Here is a 23998-nt window from a genome sequence, read left to right as displayed (position 1 = left end):
AGAATCGCTTTTGTGCAGAAAACAGTAACACTTGTTCAGAACGAAAGAAAGCACAGAGCCCCAGATTTGCTGTTGTCCTGGAGAGCTTGCAGAGCACTGGGGAAAGGCAGGCAGAGAATTCCCTGCTAGCACCTTCTCTGTGCCTGGGAAGCAGAAGTGTTCACATTGCTTCGCAGAATCGCTTTTGTGCAGAAAACAGTAACACTTGTTCAGAACGAAAGAAAGCACAGAGCCCCAGATTTGTTGTTGTCCTGGAGAGCTTGCAGAGCACTGGGGAAAGGCAGGCAGAGAATTCCCTGCTAGCACCTTCTCTGTGCATATTCAAATTGCTTCGCAGAATCGCTTTTGTGCAGAGAACAGTAACACTTGTTCAGAACGAAAGAAAGCACAGAGCCCCAGATTTGCTGTTGTCCTGGAGAGCTTGCAGAGCACTGGGGAAAGGCAGGCAGAGAATTCCCTGCTAGCACCTTCTCTGTGCCTGGGAAGCAGAAGTGTTCACATTGCTTCGCAGAATCGCTTTTGTGCAGAAAACACTAACACTTGTTCAGAACGAAAGAAAGCACAGAGACCCAGATTTGTTGTTGTCCTGGAGAGCTTGCAGAGCACTGGGGAAAGGCAGGCAGAGAATTCCCTGCTAGCACCTTCTCTGTGCATATTCAAATTGCTTCGCAGAATCGCTTTTGTGCAGAGAACAGTAACACTTGTTCAGAACGAAAGAAAGCACAGAGCCCCAGATTTGCTGTTGTCCTGGAGAGCTTGCAGAGCACTGGGGAAAGGCAGGCAGAGAATTCCCTGCTAGCACCTTCTCTGTGCCTGTTCACATTGCTTCGCAGAATCGCTTTTGTGCAGAAAACAGTAACACTTGTTCAGAACGAAAGAAAGCACAGAGCCCCAGATTTGCTGTTGTCCTGGAGAGCTTGCAGAGCACTGGGGAAAGGCAGGCAGAGAATTCCCTGCTAGCACCTTCTCTGTGCCTGTTCACATTGCTTCGCAGAATCACTTTTGTGCAGAGAACAGTAACACTTGTTCAGAACGAAAGACAGCACAGAGCCCCAGATTTGCTGTTGTCCTGGAGAGCTTGCAGAGCACTGGGGAAAGGCAGGCAGAGAATTCCCTGCTAGCACCTTCTCTGTGCCTGGGAAGCAGAAGTGTTCACATTGCTTCGCAGAATCGCTTTTGTGCAGAAAACACTAACACTTGTTCAGAATGAAAGAAATCACAGAGCCCCAGATTTGCTGTTGTCCTGGAGAGCTTGCAGAGCCCTGGGGAAAGGCAGGCAGAGAATTCCCTGCTAGCACCTTCTCTGTGCCTGGGAAGCAGAAGTGTTCACATTGCTTCGCAGAATCGCTTTTGTGCAGAAAACAGTAACACTTGTTCAGAACGAAAGAAAGCACAGAGCCCCAGATCTGCTGTTGTCCTGGTGAGCTTGCAGAGAACTGGGGAAAGGCAGGCAGAGAATTCCCTGCTAGCACCTTCTCTGTGCCTGTTCACATTGCTTCGCAGAATCGCTTTTGTGCAGAAAACAGTAACACTTGTTCAGAACGAAAGAAAGCACAGAGCCCCAGATTTGCTGTTGTCCTGGAGAGCTTGCAGAGCCCTGGGGAAAGGCAGGCAGAGAATTCCCTGCTAGCACCTTCTCTGTGCCTGGGAAGCAGAATTGTTCACATTGCTTCGCAGAATCGCTTTTGTGCAGAAAACCGTAACACTTGTTCAGAACGAAAGAAAGCACAGAGCCCCAGATTTGCTGTAGTCCTGGAGAGCTTGCAGAGCCCTGGGGAAAGGCAGGCAGAGAATTCCCTGCTAGCACCTTCTCTGTGCCTGTTCACATTGCTTCGCAGAATCGCTTTTGTGCAGAAAACAGTAACACTTGTTCAGAACGAAAGAAAGCACAGAGCCCCAGATTTTATGTCTTCCTGGAGAGCTTGCAGAGCACTTGGGAAAGGCTGGCAGAGAATTCCCTGCTAGCACCTTCTCTGTGCCTGGGAAGCAGAAGTGTTCACATTGCTTCGCAGAATCGATTTTGTGCAGAAAACAGTAACACGTGTTCACAATGAAAGAAAGCACAGAGCCCCAGATTTTATGTTGTCCTGGAGAGCTTGCAGAGCACTGGGGAAAGGCAAGCAGAGAATTCCCTGCTAGCACCTTCTCTGTGCCTGGGAAGCAGAAGTGTTCACATTGCTTCGCAGAATCGCTTTTGTGCAGAAAACAGTAACACTTGTTCAGAACGAAAGAAAGCACAGAGCCCCAGATTTTATGTTGTCCTGGAGAGCTTGCAGAGCACTGGGGAAATGCAGGCAGAGAATTCCCTGCTAGCACCTTCTATGTGCCTGGGAAGCAGAAGTGTTCACATTGCTTCGCAGAATCGCTTTTGTGCAGAAAACAGTAACACTTGTTCAGAACGAAAGAAAGCACAGAGCCCCAGATTTTATGTTGTCCTGGAGAGCTTGCAGAGCACTGGGGAAAGGCAGGCAGAGAATTCCCTGCTAGCACCTTCTCTGTGCCTGGGAAGCAGAAGTGTTCACATTGCTTCGCAGAATCGCTTTTGTGCAGAAAACAGTAACACTTGTTCAGAACGAAAGAAAGCACAGAGCCCCAGATCTGCTGTTGTCCTGGTGAGCTTGCAGAGAACTGGGGAAAGGCAGGCAGAGAATTCCCTGCTAGCACCTTCTCTGTGCCTGTTCACATTGCTTCGCAGAATCGCTTTTGTGCAGAAAACAGTAACACTTGTTCAGAACGAAAGAAAGCACAGAGCCCCAGATTTGCTGTTGTCCTGGAGAGCTTGCATAGCCCTGGGGAAAGGCAGGCAGAGAATTCCCTGCTAGCACCTTCTCTGTGCCTGGGAAGCAGAAGTGTTCACATTGCTTCGCAGAATCGCTTTTGTGCAGAAAACAGTAACACTTGTTCAGAACGAAAGAAAGCACAGAGCCCCAGATTTGCTGTTGTCCTGGAGAGCTTGCAGAGCCCTGGGGAAAGGCAGGCAGAGAATTCCCTGCTAGCACCTTCTCTGTGCCTGGGAAGCAGAAGTCTTCCCATTGCTTCGCAGAATCGCTTTTGTGCAGAAAACAGTAACACTTGTTCAGAACGAAAGAAAGCACAGAGCCCCAGATTTGCTGTTGTCCTGGAGAGCTTGCAGAGCACTGGGGAAAGGCAGGCAGAGAATTCCCTGCTAGCACCTTCTCTGTGCCTGGGAAGCAGAAGTGTTCACATTGCTTCGCAGAATCGATTTTGTGCAGAAAACAGTAACACGTGTTCACAATGAAAGAAAGCACAGAGCCCCAGATTTTATGTTGTCCTGGAGAGCTTGCAGAGCACTGGGGAAAGGCAAGCAGAGAATTCCCTGCTAGCACCTTCTCTGTGCCTGGGAAGCAGAAGTGTTCACATTGCTTCGCAGAATCGCTTTTGTGCAGAAAACAGTAACACTTGTTCAGAACGAAAGAAAGCACAGAGCCCCAGATTTTATGTTGTCCTGGAGAGCTTGCAGAGCACTGGGGAAAGGCAGGCAGAGAATTCCCTGCTAGCACCTTCTCTGTGCCTGTTCACATTGCTTCGCAGAATCGCTTTTGTGCAGAAAACAGTAACACTTGTTCAGAACGAAAGAAAGCACAGAGCCCCAGATTTGCTGTTGTCCTGGAGAGCTTGCAGAGCACTGGGGAAAGGCAGGCAGAGAATTCCCTGCTAGCACCTTCTCTGTGCCTGGGAAGCAGAAGTGTTCACATTGCTTCGCAGAATCGCTTTTGTGCAGAAAACAGTAACACTTGTTCAGAACGAAAGAAAGCACAGAGCCCCAGATTTGCTGTTGTCCTGGAGAGCTTGCAGAGCCCTGGGGAAAGGCAGGCAGAGAATTCCCTGCTAGCACCTTCTCTGTGCCTGGGAAGCAGAAGTGTTCACATTGCTTCGCAGAATCGCTTTTGTGCAGAAAACAGTAACACTTGTTCAGAACGAAAGAAAGCACAGAGCCCCAGATTTGTTGTTGTCCTGGAGAGCTTGCAGAGCACTGGGGAAAGGCAGGCAGAGAATTCCCTGCTAGCACCTTCTCTGTGCATATTCAAATTGCTTCGCAGAATCGCTTTTGTGCAGAGAACAGTAACACTTGTTCAGAACGAAAGAAAGCACAGAGCCCCAGATTTGCTGTTGTCCTGGAGAGCTTGCAGAGCACTGGGGAAAGGCAGGCAGAGAATTCCCTGCTAGCACCTTCTCTGTGCCTGGGAAGCAGAAGTGTTCACATTGCTTCGCAGAATCGCTTTTGTGCAGAAAACCGTAACACTTGTTCAGAACGAAAGAAAGCACAGAGACCCAGATTTGTTGTTGTCCTGGAGAGCTTGCAGAGCACTGGGGAAAGGCAGGCAGAGAATTCCCTGCTAGCACCTTCTCTGTGCATATTCAAATTGCTTCGCAGAATCGCTTTTGTGCAGAGAACAGTAACACTTGTTCAGAACGAAAGAAAGCACAGAGCCCCAGATTTGCTGTAGTCCTGGAGAGCTTGCAGAGCACTGGGGAAAGGCAGGCAGAGAATTCCCTGCTAGCACCTTCTATGTGCCTGTTCACATTGCTTCGCAGAATCGCTTTTGTGCAGAAAACAGTAACACTTGTTCAGAACGAAAGAAAGCACAGAGCCCCAGATTTGCTGTTGTCCTGGAGAGCTTGCAGAGCACTGGGGAAAGGCAGGCAGAGAATTCCCTGCTAGCACCTTCTCTGTGCCTGGGAAGCAGAAGTGTTCACATTGCTTCGCAGAATCGATTTTGTGCAGAAAACAGTAACACGTGTTCACAATGAAAGAAAGCACAGAGCCCCAGATTTTATGTTGTCCTGGAGAGCTTGCAGAGCACTGGGGAAAGGCAAGCAGAGAATTCCCTGCTAGCACCTTCTCTGTGCCTGGGAAGCAGAAGTGTTCACATTGCTTCGCAAAATCGCTTTTGTGCAGAAAACAGTAACACTTGTTCAGAACGAAAGAAAGCACAGAGCCCCAGATTTTATGTTGTCCTGGAGAGCTTGCAGAGCACTGGGGAAAGGCAGGCAGAGAATTCCCTGCTAGCACCTTCTCTGTGCCTGTTCACATTGCTTCGCAGAATCGCTTTTGTGCAGAAAACAGTAACACTTGTTCAGAACGAAAGAAAGCACAGAGCCCCAGATTTGCTGTTGTCCTGGAGAGCTTGCAGAGCCCTGGGGAAAGGCAGGCAGAGAATTCCCTGCTAGCACCTTCTCTGTGCCTGGGAAGCAGAAGTGTTCACATTGCTTCGCAGAATCGCTTTTGTGCAGAAAACAGTAACACTTGTTCAGAACGAAAGAAAGCACAGAGCCCCAGATTTGCTGTTGTCCTGGAGAGCTTGCAGAGCCCTGGGGAAAGGCAGGCAGAGAATTCCCTGCTAGCACCTTCTCTGTGCCTGGGAAGCAGAAGTGTTCACATTGCTTCGCAGAATCGCTTTTGTGCAGAAAACAGTAACACTTGTTCAGAACGAAAGAAAGCACAGAGCCCCAGATTTGTTGTTGTCCTGGAGAGCTTGCAGAGCACTGGGGAAAGGCAGGCAGAGAATTCCCTGCTAGCACCTTCTCTGTGCATATTCAAATTGCTTCGCAGAATCGCTTTTGTGCAGAGAACAGTAACAATTGTTCAGAACGAAAGAAAGCACAGAGCCCCAGATTTGCTGTTGTCCTGGAGAGCTTGCAGAGCACTGGGGAAACGCAGGCAGAGAATTCCCTGCTAGCACCTTCTCTGTGCCTGGGAAGCAGAAGTGTTCACATTGCTTCGCAGAATCGCTTTTGTGCAGAAAACCGTAACACTTGTTCAGAACGAAAGAAAGCACAGAGACCCAGATTTGTTGTTGTCCTGGAGAGCTTGCAGAGCACTGGGGAAAGGCAGGCAGAGAATTCCCTGCTAGCACCTTCTCTGTGCATATTCAAATTGCTTCGCAGAATCGCTTTTGTGCAGAGAACAGTAACACTTGTTCAGAACGAAAGAAAGCACAGAGCCCCAGATTTGCTGTAGTCCTGGAGAGCTTGCAGAGCACTGGGGAAAGGCAGGCAGAGAATTCCCTGCTAGCACCTTCTCTGTGCCTGTTCACATTGCTTCGCAGAATCGCTTTTGTGCAGAAAACAGTAACACTTGTTCAGAACGAAAGAAAGCACAGAGCCCCAGATTTTATGTCTTCCTGGAGAGCTTGCAGAGCACTTGGGAAAGGCTGGCAGAGAATTCCCTGCTAGCACCTTCTCTGTGCCTGGGAAGCAGAAGTGTTCACATTGCTTCGCAGAATCGATTTTGTGCAGAAAACAGTAACACGTGTTCACAATGAAAGAAAGCACAGAGCCCCAGATTTTATGTTGTCCTGGAGAGCTTGCAGAGCACTGGGGAAAGGCAAGCAGAGAATTCCCTGCTAGCACCTTCTCTGTGCCTGGGAAGCAGAAGTGTTCACATTGCTTCGCAGAATCGCTTTTGTGCAGAAAACAGTAACACTTGTTCAGAACGAAAGAAAGCACAGAGCCCCAGATTTTATGTTGTCCTGGAGAGCTTGCAGAGCACTGGGGAAATGCAGGCAGAGAATTCCCTGCTAGCACCTTCTATGTGCCTGGGAAGCAGAAGTGTTCACATTGCTTCGCAGAATCGCTTTTGTGCAGAAAACAGTAACACTTGTTCAGAACGAAAGAAAGCACAGAGCCCCAGATTTTATGTTGTCCTGGAGAGCTTGCAGAGCACTGGGGAAAGGCAGGCAGAGAATTCCCTGCTAGCACCTTCTCTGTGCCTGGGAAGCAGAAGTGTTCACATTGCTTCGCAGAATCGCTTTTGTGCAGAGAACAGTAACACTTGTTCAGAACGAAAGAAAGCACAGAGCCCCAGATCTGCTGTTGTCCTGGTGAGCTTGCAGAGAACTGGGGAAAGGCAGGCAGAGAATTCCCTGCTAGCACCTTCTCTGTGCCTGTTCACATTGCTTCGCAGAATCGCTTTTGTGCAGAAAACAGTAACACTTGTTCAGAACGAAAGAAAGCACAGAGCCCCAGATTTGCTGTTGTCCTGGAGAGCTTGCAGAGCCCTGGGGAAAGGCAGGCAGAGAATTCCCTGCTAGCACCTTCTCTGTGCCTGGGAAGCAGAAGTGTTCACATTGCTTCGCAGAATCGCTTTTGTGCAGAAAACAGTAACACTTGTTCAGAACGAAAGAAAGCACAGAGCCCCAGATTTGCTGTTGTCCTGGAGAGCTTGCAGAGCACTGGGGAAAGGCAGGCAGAGAATTCCCTGCTAGCACCTTCTCTGTGCCTGGGAAGCAGAAGTGTTCACATTGCTTCGCAGAATCGCTTTTGTGCAGAAAACAGTAACACTTGTTCAGAACGAAAGAAAGCACAGAGCCCCAGATTTGTTGTTGTCCTGGAGAGCTTGCAGAGCACTGGGGAAAGGCAGGCAGAGAATTCCCTGCTAGCACCTTCTCTGTGCATATTCAAATTGCTTCGCAGAATCGCTTTTGTGCAGAGAACAGTAACACTTGTTCAGAACGAAAGAAAGCACAGAGCCCCAGATTTGCTGTTGTCCTGGAGAGCTTGCAGAGCACTGGGGAAAGGCAGGCAGAGAATTCCCTGCTAGCACCTTCTCTGTGCCTGGGAAGCAGAAGTGTTCACATTGCTTCGCAGAATAGCTTTTGTGCAGAAAACACTAACACTTGTTCAGAACGAAAGAAAGCACAGAGACCCAGATTTGTTGTTGTCCTGGAGAGCTTGCAGAGCACTGGGGAAAGGCAGGCAGAGAATTCCCTGCTAGCACCTTCTCTGTGCATATTCAAATTGCTTCGCAGAATCGCTTTTGTGCAGAGAACAGTAACACTTGTTCAGAACGAAAGAAAGCACAGAGCCCCAGATTTGCTGTTGTCCTGGAGAGCTTGCAGAGCACTGGGGAAAGGCAGGCAGAGAATTCCCTGCTAGCACCTTCTCTGTGCCTGTTCACATTGCTTCGCAGAATCGCTTTTGTGCAGAAAACAGTAACACTTGTTCAGAACGAAAGAAAGCACAGAGCCCCAGATTTGCTGTTGTCCTGGAGAGCTTGCAGAGCACTGGGGAAAGGCAGGCAGAGAATTCCCTGCTAGCACCTTCTCTGTGCCTGTTCACATTGCTTCGCAGAATCACTTTTGTGCAGAGAACAGTAACACTTGTTCAGAACGAAAGACAGCACAGAGCCCCAGATTTGCTGTTGTCCTGGAGAGCTTGCAGAGCACTGGGGAAAGGCAGGCAGAGAATTCCCTGCTAGCACCTTCTCTGTGCCTGGGAAGCAGAAGTGTTCACATTGCTTCGCAGAATCGCTTTTGTGCAGAAAACACTAACACTTGTTCAGAATGAAAGAAATCACAGAGCCCCAGATTTGCTGTTGTCCTGGAGAGCTTGCAGAGCCCTGGGGAAAGGCAGGCAGAGAATTCCCTGCTAGCACCTTCTCTGTGCCTGGGAAGCAGAAGTGTTCACATTGCTTCGCAGAATCGCTTTTGTGCAGAAAACAGTAACACTTGTTCAGAACGAAAGAAAGCACAGAGCCCCAGATCTGCTGTTGTCCTGGTGAGCTTGCAGAGAACTGGGGAAAGGCAGGCAGAGAATTCCCTGCTAGCACCTTCTCTGTGCCTGTTCACATTGCTTCGCAGAATCGCTTTTGTGCAGAAAACAGTAACACTTGTTCAGAACGAAAGAAAGCACAGAGCCCCAGATTTGCTGTTGTCCTGGAGAGCTTGCAGAGCCCTGGGGAAAGGCAGGCAGAGAATTCCCTGCTAGCACCTTCTCTGTGCCTGGGAAGCAGAAGTGTTCACATTGCTTCGCAGAATCGCTTTTGTGCAGAAAACAGTAACACTTGTTCAGAACGAAAGAAAGCACAGAGCCCCAGATTTGCTGTTGTCCTGGAGAGCTTGCAGAGCACTGGGGAAAGGCAGGCAGAGAATTCCCTGCTAGCACCTTCTCTGTGCCTGGGAAGCAGAAGTGTTCACATTGCTTCGCAGAATCGCTTTTGTGCAGAAAACAGTAACACTTGTTCAGAACGAAAGAAAGCACAGAGCCCCAGATTTGTTGTTGTCCTGGAGAGCTTGCAGAGCACTGGGGAAAGGCAGGCAGAGAATTCCCTGCTAGCACCTTCTCTGTGCATATTCAAATTGCTTCGCAGAATCGCTTTTGTGCAGAGAACAGTAACACTTGTTCAGAACGAAAGAAAGCACAGAGCCCCAGATTTGCTGTTGTCCTGGAGAGCTTGCAGAGCCCTGGGGAAAGGCAGGCAGAGAATTCCCTGCTAGCACCTTCTCTGTGCCTGGGAAGCAGAAGTGTTCACATTGCTTCGCAGAATCGCTTTTGTGCAGAAAACACTAACACTTGTTCAGAACGAAAGAAAGCACAGAGACCCAGATTTGTTGTTGTCCTGGAGAGCTTGCAGAGCACTGGGGAAAGGCAGGCAGAGAATTCCCTGCTAGCACCTTCTCTGTGCATATTCAAATTGCTTCGCAGAATCGCTTTTGTGCAGAGAACAGTAACACTTGTTCAGAACGAAAGAAAGCACAGAGCCCCAGATTTGCTGTTGTCCTGGAGAGCTTGCAGAGCACTGGGGAAAGGCAGGCAGAGAATTCCCTGCTAGCACCTTCTCTGTGCCTGTTCACATTGCTTCGCAGAATCGCTTTTGTGCAGAAAACAGTAACACTTGTTCAGAACGAAAGAAAGCACAGAGCCCCAGATTTGCTGTTGTCCTGGAGAGCTTGCAGAGCACTGGGGAAAGGCAGGCAGAGAATTCCCTGCTAGCACCTTCTCTGTGCCTGTTCACATTGCTTCGCAGAATCACTTTTGTGCAGAGAACAGTAACACTTGTTCAGAACGAAAGACAGCACAGAGCCCCAGATTTGCTGTTGTCCTGGAGAGCTTGCAGAGCACTGGGGAAAGGCAGGCAGAGAATTCCCTGCTAGCACCTTCTCTGTGCCTGGGAAGCAGAAGTGTTCACATTGCTTCGCAGAATCGCTTTTGTGCAGAAAACACTAACACTTGTTCAGAATGAAAGAAATCACAGAGCCCCAGATTTGCTGTTGTCCTGGAGAGCTTGCAGAGCCCTGGGGAAAGGCAGGCAGAGAATTCCCTGCTAGCACCTTCTCTGTGCCTGGGAAGCAGAAGTGTTCACATTGCTTCGCAGAATCGATTTTGTGCAGAAAACAGTAACACGTGTTCAGAATGAAAGAAAGCACAGAGCCCCAGATTTGCTGTTGTTCTGGAGAGCTTGCAGAGCCCTGGGGAAAGGCAGGCAGAGAATTCCCTGCTAGCACCTTCTCTGTGCATATTCAAATTGCTTCACAGAATCGCTTTTGTGCAGAGAATAGTAACACTTGTTCAGAACTAAAGAAAGCACAGAGCCCCAGATTTGCTGTTGTCCTGGAGAGCTTGCAGAGCACTGGGGAAAGGCAGGCAGAGAATTCCCTGCTAGCACCTTCTCTGTGCCTGGGAAGCAGAAGTGTTCACATTGCTTCGCAGAAACGCTTTTGTGCAGAAAACAGTAACACTTGTTCAGAACGAAAGAAAGCACAGAGACCCAGATTTGTTGTTGTCCTGGAGAGCTTGCAGAGCACTGGGGAAAGGCAGGCAGAGAATTCCCTGCTAGCACCTTCTCTGTGCATATTCAAATTGCTTCGCAGAATCGCTTTTGTGCAGAGAACAGTAACACTTGTTCAGAACGAAAGAAAGCACAGAGCCCCAGATTTGCTGTAGTCCTGGAGAGCTTGCAGAGCACTGGGGAAAGGCAGGCAGAGAATTCCCTGCTAGCACCTTCTCTGTGCCTGTTCACATTGCTTCGCAGAATCGCTTTTGTGCAGAAAACAGTAACACTTGTTCAGAACGAAAGAAAGCACAGAGCCCCAGATTTGCTGTTGTCCTGGAGAGCTTGCAGAGCCCTGGGGAAAGGCAGGCAGAGAATTCCCTGCTAGCACCTTCTCTGTGCCTGGGAAGCAGAAGTGTTCACATTGCTTCGCAGAATCGCTTTTGTGCAGAAAACAGTAACACTTGTTCAGAACGAAAGAAAGCACAGAGCCCCAGATTTTATGTTGTCCTGGAGAGCTTGCAGAGCACTGGGGAAAGGCAGGCAGAGAATTCCCTGCTAGCACCTTCTCTGTGCATATTCAAATTGCTTCGCAGAATCGCTTTTGTGCAGAGAACAGTAACACTTGTTCAGAACGAAAGAAAGCACAGAGTCCCAGATTTGCTGTTGTCCTGGAGAGCTTGCAGAGCCCTGGGGAAAGGCAGGCAGAGAATTCCCTGCTAGCACCTTCTCTGTGCCTGGGAAGCAGAAGTGTTCACATTGCTTCGCAGAATCGCTTTTGTGCAGAAAACAGTAACACTTGTTCAGAACGAAAGAAAGCACAGAGCCCCAGATTTTATGTTGTCCTGGAGAGCTTGCAGAGCACTGGGGAAAGGCAGGCAGAGAATTCCCTGCTAGCACCTTCTCTGTGCATATTCAAATTGCTTCGCAGAATCGCTTTTGTGCAGAGAACAGTAACACTTGTTCAGAACGAAAGAAAGCACAGAGCCCCAGATTTGCTGTTGTCCTGGAGAGCTTGCAGAGCACTGGGGAAAGGCAGGCAGAGAATTCCCTGCTAGCACCTTCTCTGTGCCTGTTCACATTGCTTCGCAGAATCGCTTTTGTGCAGAAAACAGTAACACTTGTTCAGAATGAAAGAAAGCACAGAGCCCCAGATTTTATGTTGTCCTGGAGAGCTTGCAGAGCACTGGGGAAAGGCAGGCAGAGAATTCCCTGCTAGCACCTTCTCTGTGCCTGTTCACATTGCTTCGCAGAATCACTTTTGTGCAGAGAACAGTAACACTTGTTCAGAACGAAAGAAAGCACAGAGCCCCAGATTTGCTGTTGTCCTGGAGAGCTTGCAGAGCACTGGGGAAAGGCAGGCAGAGAATTCCCTGCTAGCACCTTCTCTGTGCCTGGGAAGCAGAAGTGTTCACATTGCTTCACAGAATCGCTTTTGTGCAGAAAACACTAACACTTGTTCAGAATGAAAGAAAGCACAGAGCCCCAGATTTGCTGTTGTCCTGGAGAGCTTGCAGAGCCCTGGGGAAAGGCAGTCAGAGAATTCCCTGCTAGCACCTTCTCTGTGCCTGGAAAGCAGAAGTGTTCACATTGCTTCGCAGAATCGATTTTGTGCAGAAAACAGTAACACGTGTTCAGAACGAAAGAAAGCACAGAGCCCCAGATCTGCTGTTGTCCTGGAGAGCTTGCATAGCCCTGGGGAAAGGCAGGCAGAGAATTCCCTGCTAGCACCTTCTCTGTGCCTGGGAAGCAGAAGTGTTCACATTGCTTCGCAGAATCGCTTTTGTGCAGAAAACAGTAACACTTGTTCAGAACGAAAGAAAGCACAGAGCCCCAGATTTTATGTTGTCCTGGAGAGCTTGCAGAGCACTGGGGAAAGGCAGGCAGAGAATTCCCTGCTAGCACCTTCGCTGTGCATATTCAAATTGCTTCGCAGAATCGCTTTTGTGCAGAGAACAGTAACACTTGTTCAGAACGAAAGAAAGCACAGAGTCCCAGATTTGCTGTTGTCCTGGAGAGCTTGCAGAGCACTGGGGAAAGGCAGGCAGAGAATTCCCTGCTAGCACCTTCTCTGTGCCTGGGAAGCAGAAGTGTTCACATTGCTTCGCAGAATCGCTTTTGTGCAGAAAACAGTAACACTTGTTCAGAACGAAAGAAAGCACAGAGCCCCAGATTTTATGTTGTCCTGGAGAGCTTGCAGAGCACTGGGGAAAGGCAGGCAGAGAATTCCCTGCTAGCACCTTCTCTGTGCATATTCAAATTGCTTCGCAGAATCGCTTTTGTGCAGAGAACAGTAACACTTGTTCAGAACGAAAGAAAGCACAGAGCCCCAGATTTGCTGTTGTCCTGGAGAGCTTGCAGAGCACTGGGGAAAGGCAGGCAGAGAATTCCCTGCTAGCACCTTCTCTGTGCCTGTTCACATTGCTTCGCAGAATCGCTTTTGTGCAGAAAACAGTAACACTTGTTCAGAACGAAAGAAAGCACAGAGCCCCAGATTTTATGTTGTCCTGGAGAGCTTGCAGAGCACTGGGGAAAGGCAGGCAGAGAATTCCCTGCTAGCACCTTCTCTGTGCCTGTTCACATTGCTTCGCAGAATCACTTTTGTGCAGAGAACAGTAACACTTGTTCAGAACGAAAGAAAGCACAGAGCCCCAGATTTGCTGTTGTCCTGGAGAGCTTGCAGAGCACTGGGGAAAGGCAGGCAGAGAATTCCCTGCTAGCACCTTCTCTGTGCCTGGGAAGCAGAAGTGTTCACATTGCTTCGCAGAATCGCTTTTGTGCAGAAAACACTAACACTTGTTCAGAATGAAAGAAAGCACAGAGCCCCAGATTTGCTGTTGTCCTGGAGAGCTTGCAGAGCCCTGGGGAAAGGCAGTCAGAGAATTCCCTGCTAGCACCTTCTCTGTGCCTGGAAAGCAGAAGTGTTCACATTGCTTCGCAGAATCGATTTTGTGCAGAAAACAGTAACACGTGTTCAGAACGAAAGAAAGCACAGAGCCCCAGATCTGCTGTTGTCCTGGAGAGCTTGCATAGCCCTGGGGAAAGGCAGGCAGAGAATTCCCTGCTAGCACCTTCTCTGTGCCTGGGAAGCAGAAGTGTTCACATTGCTTCGCAGAATCGCTTTTGTGCAGAAAACAGTAACACTTGTTCAGAACGAAAGAAAGCACAGAGCCCCAGATTTTATGTTGTCCTGGAGAGCTTGCAGAGCACTGGGGAAAGGCAGGCAGAGAATTCCCTGCTAGCACCTTCTCTGTGCCTGGGAAGCAGAAGTGTTCACATTGCTTCGCAGAATCGCTTTTGTGCAGAAAACAGTAACACTTGTTCAGAACGAAAGAAAGCACAGAGCCCCAGATTTTATGTTGTCCTGGAGAGCTTGCAGAGCCCTGGGGAAAGGCAGGCAGAGAATTCCCTGCTAGCACCTTCTCTGTGCCTGGGAAGCAGAAGTGTTCACATTGCTTCGCAGAATCGCTTTTGTGCAGAAAACAGTAACACTTGTTCAGAACGAAAGAAAGCACAGAGCCCCAGATTTTATGTTGTCCTGGAGAGCTTGCAGAGCACTGGGGAAAGGCAGGCAGAGAATTCCCTGCTAGCACCTTCTCTGTGCCTGTTCACATTGCTTCGCAGAATCGCTTTTGTGCAGAAAACACTAACACTTGTTCAGAACGAAAGAAAGCACAGAGCCCCAGATTTGCTGTTGTTCTGGAGAGCTTGCAGAGCCCTGGGGAAAGGCAGGCAGAGAATTCCCTGCTAGCACCTTCTCTGTGCCTGGGAAGCAGAAGTGTTCACATTGCTTCGCAGAATCGATTTTGTGCAGAAAACAGTAACACGTGTTCAGAACGAAAGAAAGCACAGAGCCCCAGATCTGCTGTTGTCCTGGAGAGCTTGCAGAGCACTGGGGAAAGGCAGGCAGAGAATTCCCTGCTAGCACCTTCTCTGTGCATATTCAAATTGCTTCGCAGAATCGCTTTTGTGCAGAGAACAGTAACACTTGTTCAGAACGAAAGAAAGCACAGAGCCCCAGATTTGCTGTTGTCCTGGAGAGCTTGCAGAGCACTGGGGAAAGGCAGGCAGAGAATTCCCTGCTAGCACCTTCTCTGTGCCTGTTCACATTGCTTCGCAGAATCGCTTTTGTGCAGAAAACACTAACACTTGTTCAGAACGAAAGAAAGCACAGAGCCCCAGATTTTATGTTGTCCTGGAGAGCTTGCAGAGCAGTGGGGGAAGGCAGGCAGAGAATTCCCTGCTAGCACCTTCTCTGTGCCTGGGAAGCAGAAGTGTTCACATTGCTTCGCAGAATCGCTTTTGTGCAGAAAACAGTAACACTTGTTCAGAACGAAAGAAAGCACAGAGCCCCAGATTTTATGTTGTCCTGGAGAGCTTGCAGAGCACTGGGGAAAGGCAGGCATAGAATTCCCTGCTAGCACCTTCTCTGTGCCTGGGAAGCAGAAGTGTTCACATTGCTTCGCAGAATCGCTTTTGTGCAGAAAACAGTAACACTTGTTCAGAACGAAAGAAAGCACAGAGCCCCAGATTTTATGTTGTCCTGGAGAGCTTGCAGAGCACTGGGGAAAGGCAGGCAGAGAATTCCCTGCTAGCACCTTCTATGTGCCTGGGAAGCAGAAGTTTTCACATTGCTTCGCAGAATCGCTTTTGTGCAAAAAACAGTAACACTTGTTCAGAACGAAAGAAAGCACAGAGCCCCAGATTTTATGTTGTCCTGGAGAGCTTGCAGAGCACTGGGGAAAGGCAGGCAGAGAATTCCCTGCTAGCACCTTCTCTGTGCCTGGGAAGCAGAAGTGTTCACATTGCTTCGCAGAATCGCTTTTGTGCAGAAAACAGTAACACTTGTTCAGAACGAAAGAAAGCACAGAGCCCCAGATTTTATGTTGTCCTGGAGAGCTTGCAGAGAACTGGGGAAAGGCAGGCAGAGAATTCCCTGCTAGCACCTTCTCTGTGCCTGTTCACATTGCTTCGCAGAATCGCTTTTGTGCAGAAAACAGTAACACTTGTTCAGAACGAAAGAAAGCACAGAGCCCCAGATTTGCTGTTGTCCTGGAGAGCTTGCAGAGCCCTGGGGAAAGGCAGGCAGAGAATTCCCTGCTAGCACCTTCTCTGTGCCTGGGAAGCAGAAGTGTTCACATTGCTTCGCAGAATCGCTTTTGTGCAGAAAACAGTAACACTTGTTCAGAACGAAAGAAAGCACAGAGCCTCAGATTTGCTGTTGTCCTGGAGAGCTTGCAGAGCCCTGGGGAAAGGCAGGCAGAGAATTCCCTGCTAGCACCTTCTCTGTGCCTGGGAAGCAGAAGTGTTCACATTGCTTCGCAGAATCGCTTTTGTGCAGAAAACAGTAACACTTGTTCAGAACGAAAGAAAGCACAGAGCCCCAGATTTTATGTTGTCCTGGAGAGCTTGCAGAGCACTGGGGAAAGGCAGGCAGAGAATTCCCTGCTAGCACCTTCTCTGTGCATATTCAAATTGCTTCGCAGAATCGCTTTTGTGCAGAGAACAGTAACACTTGTTCAGAACGAAAGAAAGCACAGAGCCCCAGATTTGCTGTTGTCCTGGAGAGCTTGCAGAGCACTGGGGAAAGGCAGGCAGAGAATTCCCTGCTAGCACCTTCTCTGTGCCTGGGAAGCAGAAGTGTTCACATTGCTTCGCAGAATCGCTTTTGTGCAGAAAACCGTAACACTTGTTCAGAACGAAAGAAAGCACAGAGACCCAGATTTGTTGTTGTCCTGGAGAGCTTGCAGAGCACTGGGGAAAGGCAGGCAGAGAATTCCCTGCTAGCACCTTCTCTGTGCATATTCAAATTGCTTCGCAGAATCGCTTTTGTGCAGAGAACAGTAACACTTGTTCAGAACGAAAGAAAGCACAGAGCCCCAGATTTGCTGTAGTCCTGGAGAGCTTGCAGAGCACTGGGGAAAGGCAGGCAGAGAATTCCCTGCTAGCACCTTCTCTGTGCCTGTTCACATTGCTTCGCAGAATCGCTTTTGTGCAGAGAACAGTAACACTTGTTCAGAACGAAAGAAAGCACAGAGCCCCAGATTTGCTGTTGTCCTGGAGAGCTTGCATAGCCCTGGGGAAAGGCAGGCAGAGAATTCCCTGCTAGCACCTTCTCTGTGCCTGGGAAGCAGAAGTGTTCACATTGCTTCGCAGAATCGCTTTTGTGCAGAAAACAGTAACACTTGTTCAGAACGAAAGAAAGCACAGAGCCCCAGATTTTATGTTGTCCTGGAGAGCTTGCAGAGCACTGGGGAAAGGCAGGCAGAGAATTCCCTGCTAGCACCTTCTCTGTGCCTGGGAAGCAGAAGTGTTCACATTGCTTCGCAGAATCGCTTTTGTGCAGAAAACAGTAACACTTGTTCAGAACGAAAGAAAGCACAGAGCCCCAGATTTTATGTTGTCCTGGAGAGCTTGCAGAGCACTGGGGAAAGGCAGGCAGAGAATTCCCTGCTAGCACCTTCTCTGTGCCTGGGAAGCAGAAGTGTTCACATTGCTTCGCAGAATCGCTTTTGTGCAGAAAACACTAACACTTGTTCAGAATGAAAGAAAGCACAGAGCCCCAGATTTGCTGTTGTTCTGGAGAGCTTGCAGAGCCCTGGGGAAAGGCAGGCAGAGAATTCCCTGCTAGCACCTTCTCTGTGGCTGGGAAGCAGAAGTGTTCACATTGCTTCGCAGAATCGATTTTGTGCAGAAAACAGTAACACGTGTTCAGAACGAAAGAAAGCACAGAGCCCCAGATCTGCTGTTGTCCTGGAGAGCTTGCAGAGCACTGGGGAAAGGCAGGCATAGAATTCCCTGCTAGCACCTTCTCTGTGCATATTCAAATTGCTTCGCAGAATCGCTTTTGTGCAGAGAACAGTAACACTTGTTCAGAACGAAAGAAAGCACAGAGCCCCAGATTTGCTGTTGTCCTGGAGAGCTTGCAGAGCACTGGGGAAAGGCAGGCAGAGAATTCCCTGCTAGCACCTTCTCTGTGCCTGTTCACATTGCTTCGCAGAATCGCTTTTGTGCAGAAAACAGTAACACTTGTTCAGAACGAAAGAAAGCACAGAGCCCCAGATCTGCTGTTGTCCTGGAGAGCTTGCAGAGCACTGGGGAAAGGCAGGCAGAGAATTCCCTGCTAGCACCTTCTCTGTGCATATTCAAATTGCTTCGCAGAATCGCTTTTGTGCAGAGAACAGTAACACTTGTTCAGAACGAAAGAAAGCACAGAGCCCCAGATTTGCTGTTGTCCTGGAGAGCTTGCAGAGCACTGGGGAAAGGCAGGCAGAGAATTCCCTGCTAGCACCTTCTCTGTGCCTGTTCACATTGCTTCGCAGAATCGCTTTTGTGCAGAAAACAGTAACACTTGTTCAGAACGAAAGAAAGCACAGAGCCCCAGATTTGCTGTTGTCCTGGAGAGCTTGCAGAGCACTTGGGAAAGGCTGGCAGAGAATTCCCTGCTAGCACCTTCTCTGTGCCTGGGAAGCAGAAGTGTTCACATTGCTTCGCAGAATCGATTTTGTGCAGAAAACAGTAACACGTGTTCACAATGAAAGAAAGCACAGAGCCCCAGATTTTATGTTGTCCTGGAGAGCTTGCAGAGCACTGGGGAAAGGCAAGCAGAGAATTCCCTGCTAGCACCTTCTCTGTGCCTGGGAAGCAGAAGTGTTCACATTGCTTCGCAGAATCGCTTTTGTGCAGAAAACAGTAACACTTGTTCAGAACGAAAGAAAGCACAGAGCCCCAGATTTTATGTTGTCCTGGAGAGCTTGCAGAGCACTGGGGAAAGGCAGGCAGAGAATTCCCTGCTAGCACCTTCTATGTGCCTGGGAAGCAGAAGTTTTCACATTGCTTCGCAGAATCGCTTTTGTGCAAAAAACAGTAACACTTGTTCAGAACGAAAGAAAGCACAGAGCCCCAGATTTTATGTTGTCCTGGAGAGCTTGCAGAGCACTGGGGAAAGGCAGGCAGAGAATTCCCTGCTAGCACCTTCTCTGTGCCTGGGAAGCAGAAGTGTTCACATTGCTTCGCAGAATCGCTTTTGTGCAGAAAACAGTAACACTTGTTCAGAACGAAAGAAAGCACAGAGCCCCAGATCTGCTGTTGTCCTGGAGAGCTTGCAGAGAACTGGGGAAAGGCAGGCAGAGAATTCCCTGCTAGCACCTTCTCTGTGCCTGTTCACATTGCTTCGCAGAATCGCTTTTGTGCAGAAAACAGTAACACTTGTTCAGAACGAAAGAAAGCACAGAGCCCCAGATTTGTTGTTGTCCTGGAGAGCTTGCAGAGCACTGGGGAAAGGCAGGCAGAGAATTCCCTGCTAGCACCTTCTCTGTGCCTGGGAAGCAGAAGTGTTCACATTGCTTCGCAGAATCGCTTTTGTGCAGAAAACCGTAACACTTGTTCAGAACGAAAGAAAGCACAGAGACCCAGATTTGTTGTTGTCCTGGAGAGCTTGCAGAGCACTGGGGAAAGGCAGGCAGAGAATTCCCTGCTAGCACCTTCTCTGTGCATATTCAAATTGCTTCGCAGAATCGCTTTTGTGCAGAGAACAGTAACACTTGTTCAGAACGAAAGAAAGCACAGAGCCCCAGATTTGCTGTAGTCCTGGAGAGCTTGCAGAGCACTGGGGAAAGGCAGGCAGAGAATTCCCTGCTAGCACCTTCTCTGTGCCTGTTCACATTGCTTCGCAGAATCGCTTTTGTGCAGAGAACAGTAACACTTGTTCAGAACGAAAGAAAGCACAGAGCCCCAGATTTGCTGTTGTCCTGGAGAGCTTGCATAGCCCTGGGGAAAGGCAGGCAGAGAATTCCCTGCTAGCACCTTCTCTGTGCCTGGGAAGCAGAAGTGTTCACATTGCTTCGCAGAATCGCTTTTGTGCAGAAAACAGTAACACTTGTTCAGAACGAAAGAAAGCACAGAGCCCCAGATTTTATGTTGTCCTGGAGAGCTTGCAGAGCACTGGGGAAAGGCAGGCAGAGAATTCCCTGCTAGCACCTTCTCTGTGCCTGGGAAGCAGAAGTGTTCACATTGCTTCGCAGAATCGCTTTTGTGCAGAAAACAGTAACACTTGTTCAGAACGAAAGAAAGCACAGAGCCCCAGATTTGCTGTTGTCCTGGAGAGCTTGCAGAGCACTGGGGAAAGGCAGGCAGAGAATTCCCTGCTAGCACCTTCTCTGTGCCTGGGAAGCAGAAGTGTTCACATTGCTTCGCAGAATCGCTTTTGTGCAGAAAACACTAACACTTGTTCAGAATGAAAGAAAGCACAGAGCCCCAGATTTGCTGTTGTCCTGGAGAGCTTGCAGAGCACTGGGGAAAGGCAGGCAGAGAATTCCCTGCTAGCACCTTCTCTGTGCCTGGGAAGCAGAAGTGTTCACATTGCTTCGCAGAATCGATTTTGTGCAGAAAACAGTAACACGTGTTCAGAACGAAAGAAAGCACAGAGCCCCAGATCTGCTGTTGTCCTGGAGAGCTTGCAGAGCACTGGGGAAAGGCAGGCAGAGAATTCCCTGCTAGCACCTTCTCTGTGCATATTCAAATTGCTTCGCAGAATCGCTTTTGTGCAGAGAACAGTAACACTTGTTCAGAACGAAAGAAAGCACAGAGCCCCAGATTTGCTGTAGTCCTGGAGAGCTTGCAGAGCACTGGGGAAAGGCAGGCAGAGAATTCCCTGCTAGCACCTTCTCTGTGCCTGGGAAGCAGAAGTGTTCACATTGCTTCGCAGAATCGCTTTTGTGCAGAAAACAGTAACACTTGTTCAGAACGAAAGAAAGCACAGAGCCCCAGATTTTATGTTGTCCTGGAGAGCTTGCAGAGCACTGGGGAAAGGCAGGCAGAGAATTCCCTGCTAGCACCTTCTCTGTGCCTGGGAAGCAGAAGTGTTCACATTGCTTCGCAGAATCGCTTTTGTGCAGAAAACAGTAACACTTGTTCAGAACGAAAGAAAGCACAGAGCCCCAGATTTTATGTTGTCCTGGAGAGCTTGCAGAGCACTGGGGAAAGGCAGGCATAGAATTCCCTGCTAGCACCTTCTCTGTGCCTGGGAAGCAGAAGTGTTCACATTGCTTCGCAGAATCGCTTTTGTGCAGAAAACAGTAACACTTGTTCAGAACGAAAGAAAGCACAGAGCCCCAGATTTTATGTTGTCCTGGAGAGCTTGCAGAGCACTGGGGAAAGGCAGGCAGAGAATTCCCTGCTAGCACCTTCTATGTGCCTGGGAAGCAGAAGTTTTCACATTGCTTCGCAGAATCGCTTTTGTGCAAAAAACAGTAACACTTGTTCAGAACGAAAGAAAGCACAGAGCCCCAGATTTTATGTTGTCCTGGAGAGCTTGCAGAGCACTGGGGAAAGGCAGGCAGAGAATTCCCTGCTAGCACCTTCTCTGTGCCTGGGAAGCAGAAGTGTTCACATTGCTTCGCAGAATCGCTTTTGTGCAGAAAACAGTAACACTTGTTCAGAACGAAAGAAAGCACAGAGCCCCAGATTTTATGTTGTCCTGGAGAGCTTGCAGAGAACTGGGGAAAGGCAGGCAGAGAATTCCCTGCTAGCACCTTCTCTGTGCCTGTTCACATTGCTTCGCAGAATCGCTTTTGTGCAGAAAACAGTAACACTTGTTCAGAACGAAAGAAAGCACAGAGCCCCAGATTTGCTGTTGTCCTGGAGAGCTTGCAGAGCCCTGGGGAAAGGCAGGCAGAGAATTCCCTGCTAGCACCTTCTCTGTGCCTGGGAAGCAGAAGTGTTCACATTGCTTCGCAGAATCGCTTTTGTGCAGAAAACAGTAACACTTGTTCAGAACGAAAGAAAGCACAGAGCCTCAGATTTGCTGTTGTCCTGGAGAGCTTGCAGAGCCCTGGGGAAAGGCAGGCAGAGAATTCCCTGCTAGCACCTTCTCTGTGCCTGGGAAGCAGAAGTGTTCACATTGCTTCGCAGAATCGCTTTTGTGCAGAAAACAGTAACACTTGTTCAGAACGAAAGAAAGCACAGAGCCCCAGATTTTATGTTGTCCTGGAGAGCTTGCAGAGCACTGGGGAAAGGCAGGCAGAGAATTCCCTGCTAGCACCTTCTCTGTGCATATTCAAATTGCTTCGCAGAATCGCTTTTGTGCAGAGAACAGTAACACTTGTTCAGAACGAAAGAAAGCACAGAGCCCCAGATTTGCTGTTGTCCTGGAGAGCTTGCAGAGCACTGGGGAAAGGCAGGCAGAGAATTCCCTGCTAGCACCTTCTCTGTGCCTGGGAAGCAGAAGTGTTCACATTGCTTCGCAGAATCGCTTTTGTGCAGAAAACCGTAACACTTGTTCAGAACGAAAGAAAGCACAGAGACCCAGATTTGTTGTTGTCCTGGAGAGCTTGCAGAGCACTGGGGAAAGGCAGGCAGAGAATTCCCTGCTAGCACCTTCTCTGTGCATATTCAAATTGCTTCGCAGAATCGCTTTTGTGCAGAGAACAGTAACACTTGTTCAGAACGAAAGAAAGCACAGAGCCCCAGATTTGCTGTAGTCCTGGAGAGCTTGCAGAGCACTGGGGAAAGGCAGGCAGAGAATTCCCTGCTAGCACCTTCTCTGTGCCTGTTCACATTGCTTCGCAGAATCGCTTTTGTGCAGAGAACAGTAACACTTGTTCAGAACGAAAGAAAGCACAGAGCCCCAGATTTGCTGTTGTCCTGGAGAGCTTGCATAGCCCTGGGGAAAGGCAGGCAGAGAATTCCCTGCTAGCACCTTCTCTGTGCCTGGGAAGCAGAAGTGTTCACATTGCTTCGCAGAATCGCTTTTGTGCAGAAAACAGTAACACTTGTTCAGAACGAAAGAAAGCACAGAGCCCCAGATTTTATGTTGTCCTGGAGAGCTTGCAGAGCACTGGGGAAAGGCAGGCAGAGAATTCCCTGCTAGCACCTTCTCTGTGCCTGGGAAGCAGAAGTGTTCACATTGCTTCGCAGAATCGCTTTTGTGCAGAAAACAGTAACACTTGTTCAGAACGAAAGAAAGCACAGAGCCCCAGATTTTATGTTGTCCTGGAGAGCTTGCAGAGCACTGGGGAAAGGCAGGCAGAGAATTCCCTGCTAGCACCTTCTCTGTGCCTGGGAAGCAGAAGTGTTCACATTGCTTCGCAGAATCGCTTTTGTGCAGAAAACACTAACACTTGTTCAGAATGAAAGAAAGCACAGAGCCCCAGATTTGCTGTTGTTCTGGAGAGCTTGCAGAGCCCTGGGGAAAGGCAGGCAGAGAATTCCCTGCTAGCACCTTCTCTGTGGCTGGGAAGCAGAAGTGTTCACATTGCTTCGCAGAATCGATTTTGTGCAGAAAACAGTAACACGTGTTCAGAACGAAAGAAAGCACAGAGCCCCAGATCTGCTGTTGTCCTGGAGAGCTTGCAGAGCACTGGGGAAAGGCAGGCATAGAATTCCCTGCTAGCACCTTCTCTGTGCATATTCAAATTGCTTCGCAGAATCGCTTTTGTGCAGAGAACAGTAACACTTGTTCAGAACGAAAGAAAGCACAGAGCCCCAGATTTGCTGTTGTCCTGGAGAGCTTGCAGAGCACTGGGGAAAGGCAGGCAGAGAATTCCCTGCTAGCACCTTCTCTGTGCCTGTTCACATTGCTTCGCAGAATCGCTTTTGTGCAGAAAACAGTAACACTTGTTCAGAACGAAAGAAAGCACAGAGCCCCAGATCTGCTGTTGTCCTGGAGAGCTTGCAGAGCACTGGGGAAAGGCAGGCAGAGAATTCCCTGCTAGCACCTTCTCTGTGCATATTCAAATTGCTTCGCAGAATCGCTTTTGTGCAGAGAACAGTAACACTTGTTCAGAACGAAAGAAAGCACAGAGCCCCAGATTTGCTGTTGTCCTGGAGAGCTTGCAGAGCACTGGGGAAAGGCAGGCAGAGAATTCCCTGCTAGCACCTTCTCTGTGCCTGTTCACATTGCTTCGCAGAATCGCTTTTGTGCAGAAAACAGTAACACTTGTTCAGAACGAAAGAAAGCACAGAGCCCCAGATTTGCTGTTGTCCTGGAGAGCTTGCAGAGCACTTGGGAAAGGCTGGCAGAGAATTCCCTGCTAGCACCTTCTCTGTGCCTGGGAAGCAGAAGTGTTCACATTGCTTCGCAGAATCGATTTTGTGCAGAAAACAGTAACACGTGTTCACAATGAAAGAAAGCACAGAGCCCCAGATTTTATGTTGTCCTGGAGAGCTTGCAGAGCACTGGGGAAAGGCAAGCAGAGAATTCCCTGCTAGCACCTTCTCTGTGCCTGGGAAGCAGAAGTGTTCACATTGCTTCGCAGAATCGCTTTTGTGCAGAAAACAGTAACACTTGTTCAGAACGAAAGAAAGCACAGAGCCCCAGATTTTATGTTGTCCTGGAGAGCTTGCAGAGCACTGGGGAAAGGCAGGCAGAGAATTCCCTGCTAGCACCTTCTATGTGCCTGGGAAGCAGAAGTTTTCACATTGCTTCGCAGAATCGCTTTTGTGCAAAAAACAGTAACACTTGTTCAGAACGAAAGAAAGCACAGA

This window comes from Strix uralensis, chromosome 4 (assembly GCF_047716275.1).
Source record: "Strix uralensis isolate ZFMK-TIS-50842 chromosome 4, bStrUra1, whole genome shotgun sequence".
Taxonomy (NCBI): domain Eukaryota; kingdom Metazoa; phylum Chordata; class Aves; order Strigiformes; family Strigidae; genus Strix; species Strix uralensis.
Note: the sequence above shows the minus strand (reverse complement) of the source record.